Source organism: Myotis brandtii, unplaced genomic scaffold, assembly GCF_000412655.1.
Source record: "Myotis brandtii unplaced genomic scaffold, ASM41265v1 scaffold952, whole genome shotgun sequence".
Lineage (NCBI taxonomy): Eukaryota > Metazoa > Chordata > Mammalia > Chiroptera > Vespertilionidae > Myotis > Myotis brandtii.
In genome coordinates, this window is record NW_005371930.1 from 354,427 (window position 1) to 358,509 (window position 4,083).

At 61.6% G+C, this 4,083-nt stretch overlaps 1 protein-coding gene across 1 annotated transcript in view; it reads left to right on the top strand.

Moving 5' to 3' along the window:
- CELSR1 (cadherin, EGF LAG seven-pass G-type receptor 1) overlaps positions 1 to 4,083 on the top strand; it is a 109,059-nt gene that overhangs the window by 10,161 nt on the left and 94,815 nt on the right. The window lies entirely within an intron of this gene.

Here is a 4,083-nt window from a genome sequence, read left to right on the forward strand (position 1 = left end):
GGCCGCCACCGGCTCCCTTTTCGGGCCTGGCTCATGACAGCCCTGTCGTTGGGCCGGCTCGCTCTGTGGGTGTTTGGATTGTCACTGCCCCCACCCGGTGGCTGCGCTGTGCCCAGGCTCCTGGTTTGGGGACTTCCCGCTGCCCTGGAGGCTGCTGTCACAGGACCCGACCCACCTGGGCCAGGGGAGGCCCTGCCGGGTTCTCCAGGCCTCAGTCCCCTTGTCCGCCCTCCTCACGGCCCTCCTGGCGCTGGCGGGCGTGGTGGGCCTGCCTGGGAGGGGGCAGCGTGGCGTTCATCACCTCTGCTCACAGCACAGCCCTGGGGGGCACCCCTGACAGGGGCTCCTCGGGGCTTGGAGGGTGCCCCTCCTTTCTGCTCTGAGCCCCCACCCTGTAAGGGTCTGGCAGTCGTGTGGGGCTGAGTCCTGCCCCCCTCCCGTCATAGCTGTCTCCGTGCCTCAGTTTCCCCACTGGCGGGGGCTCACAGACACCATCTGCGGGGTGTTGATGGGGCTGCACTGGAGGCTGCACGGAGCTCTGCCAGTCTCCTGGTGGAGCTGTTACGGGAAACTGGAACGCAGGGGCGGCGTGCACAGGTGCGGGCGACGTTTGGTGCTCAGGGCTAGAGGCAGGGGAGGGGGGGCAGACACTGAGGAGCAGCCCACGTGGGCAGCCGGGTGACATGCCCTGGAGGGGCTTCCAGCTCCCAGGGCACAGGCCTGCCAGCCAGGAGCCACCTGCCTTCCCTCCTCCCTCCCTCCCACCATCCCTCCCTCCCTCCCTCCATCACAGTGTTTCTCTCTCTCTTTTTTAAATATTTGTATTGATTTCAGAGAGGAAGGGAGAGGGAGAGGGAGAGAGAGATAGCAACATCAATGATGAGAGAGAATCATTGATCAGCTGCACACCCCTACCGGGGATCGAGCCTGCAACCCGGGCCTGTGCCCTTGACCAGAATCGAACCTGGGACCCTTCAGTCCGCAGGCTGCCTGAGCCACACCGGCCGGGCGAGATGTTTCTTTTCTAACAGTCTGTTTTCACTGCCAGTTCCATGTTTTCTTTATCTTTCCAGGATTTAAAAAATGTCTAATCTAAGCGGTACTTGGTTAAGGTAAGCCAGCCACTGGGGCAGATAAAACCGGTGCCGCGTTAGCATCGGAGATAAGCACTCGCTCTGGGCAGTAAACTCCCCTCGGGGAGCTGCTTGTTCGCAGTGGAAGCCGTGTCATCGCCGGAGACCGCCACACGCGACCTCGCTCCCAGCAGCCGTCCTTGGCTTGGGGCAGGCACGCTGCCCCTCTGGCCTCAGCGTCCCCAGTGAAGCCAGGCCGGGCGGTCGTGGCCTGGGTCCCCTGGAGGCCTCCCCGGGACATTCTGTTGGTTAAGGATCAGAATCGGAACTGCAGCCGAGGGGTGTGGCTGTGACGGGGAACCTTTCTCTTGCCGTATACGGCTCGGGTGCCGAGAAGTGGTTTCATTCAAAGCTGCTACAAAATATTCGCGAATCGTATGTCGGAAAAGGGATTACTGCCCAGAACGTATAGAGAATGCCTGTGGCTCAGCCACAGAACACGCCCCTCGAATAGAAGGTGGCGAAGGACCGAGGGGACGTGCAGGTGGCCAGCAGGTGCGTGACAGGATGCTCCGCGTCGCTCATGGGGGGAAACGCAGGTCCGAACCACAGTGGGCGGGGTGTCTGTCCCCCAAACAAGCAGAACAAACAGGAAGCAGCGAACGTCGGGAGGGTGTGGGGAGTGGAGGCCTCGTGCGCTGGATGGTGCCGTGGGAGATGGCGCGGCCCCGTGGAGGACAGTGCGGCGGGTCTCAAAGGAATGAAACAGCGAGTGAGCGCAGGATCCAGGAATTCCACTCCTGGGTTGTACACGCCCGGAAGGGGCGGGAGCAGGGTCACCCACAGGCGCTGCACACCCGTGTTCAGCAGCGCGCCGCGAGCCAGCCATCGGGGGGAGGCAGCCCAGGGCTCGCGGACGGGGCAGCCGATGAGCACGGTTACGCATCGGCTGACGCGGCACCAGAGTTAAGTCAGGGTTTTTCAAAATGGTGACACGCCGAGCTCAAAAGGTTCGCCATCACTGGCCTAGAGGGAGGTGCTCCTGCCTCTGGGGGGTAAGGAGGGAGGGGTGCAGAGTGCGTTGCCCACAGCGCCATCACTGGTTTAGAGGGAGGTGCTCCTGCCTCTGGGGGGTAAGGAGGGAGGGGTGCAGAGTGCGTTGCCCACAGAAAGGGGGTGCGGGGCCTGGGCCTGTGCTGAGATGGCGGCACCCCGCCGGTGCCTTTTTGCGCCCAATGCCAGGTGACACTGCTGTGGGCGTCGCCGGTCCCACTGGCCGGCTGTCTCTCGCGAGCATGGAAAATTCTCTGATGTGTCATGGAGTGTCCCCCCATCTTCAGAGAAGAGCGGGTGGAAAATATTAAGGTGTGTTGTGCTGAGAGATTTCCCGTGCATCCGGCAGGCGGCCGTCGGAGGTCGGGTGTGTGTGTGTCTGTGTGTGAGTGTGTCTGTGTGTGAGTGACAGGAAGCCCGGGGCCGTGAGCTCTGCGTGTTGGTGTGGGCGCCTCACTGTGGGACGGAGATGCCCGGGACAGCAGGACAGGGGGCCGGGGGGACACAGAGGCTGGTTCTGCTGCCCGGCCAGCACCTCTTAGTGCGAAATGGGGCACCCAGGCCGGTGTGGCTCCGTGGATAGAGCATCGGCCTGTGGACCATCGGGTCCCAAGTTTGATTCCGGTCGAGGACACGTGCCTCGGTGTGCGGCTCCTCCCTGGCTCAGGCCCGGCCGGGGTGCATGCAGGAGGCAGCCAATCGATATGTTTCTCTCTGTCTTTCCCTCTCTCTCCTGCTCTCTCTAAAAGTCAATGGGAAAATGTCCTCGGGTGAGGAGTAACTAAGAAAAGAGAAGAGAAGGACGGGCCCTGGCTGGGGTCTGCTTCCAGGGCAAACCGGAATCCGGGTTCCGGAGGCGGGAACGGGCTGGGCGGGGGCGGCGCCGGTCCCGGGTCCCAGGCCGGCAGGGAAGCCGCTGTGTTCGCATCAGAACTTGGCTTTTCCCTCCCTGGCTCTGCCGCCCACTGGCCCGGCCTCTTTTGAACCCAGAGCCAGTTTGCAGCCGTGTGAACCCTGGGCTGAGCTCCTGCAGGGGCCAGACTTGTATCTGCGGCTTCAGGGAAACTGAGGCAGGGGCTCCCTCCGTGCCCTGACCCCCTGGGCCAGGGGGCTCTCGATTCGTGGCCCACGGAGCCCACGCTGCCGAGGAGGCGCTCCGGAAGCGCGAGCTTCCCCGGGGACTGTGTCGAGAGATGATTCCTGCAGCATCGCCTGAGGTGCTGTCCCCGGGGTTCGGGCGGCCTGACTCTCTCAGGGAGGGGGGCTTTAAAGTGGACAGCCGGCCGTCATGACTGTCAAGTTCCGAAACATTTATTTTTAATATCCTATATAATAAGGAGCTAATATGCTAATTAGACCAAACAGCAGAATGACTGTCCGGACGACCTTCCGGACGAAGCTGGGCCTGCGAGGGGCTTCGAGGGGCTGTGAGGGCCGAGCCCTTGCACGAATTTCCTGCATCGGCCTCTAGTATATTTAATATATTTGTATTGATTTCAGAGAGGAAGGGAGAGGGAGAGAGGGATAGAAACATCAATGATGAGAGAGAATCATTGATTGGCTGCCTCCTGTATGCCCCCCACTGAGGAGGAGCCTTCAACCCGGGCATGTGCCCTCGACTGAATCGAACCCGGGACCCTTCAGTCTGCAGGCTGACGCTCTATCCACTGAGCCACACTGGCCAGGGCCCGGAATATTTTTATCACTTCAAAGTTGTACACTTTTTTGTCATATTTTAAAATCGGGTGGCATTCTCCAAGCTGAATATTCATGGCTGCTTTGGGTTTATTCTATGGTATCTAACGAGATCCGGACTTACCTGGCCGTGGGGTCAGGTTGGCTGCTGCTAGCAGAGGGTGGCCGCTGGCCGGTGGCACCGGGCAGGTGGTGCATGCGCCTCTCCAGGCCTCGTCCTCCCCAGAGCCCCAGGCCGAGCGCAGACCTTTCCTGGGAGCTC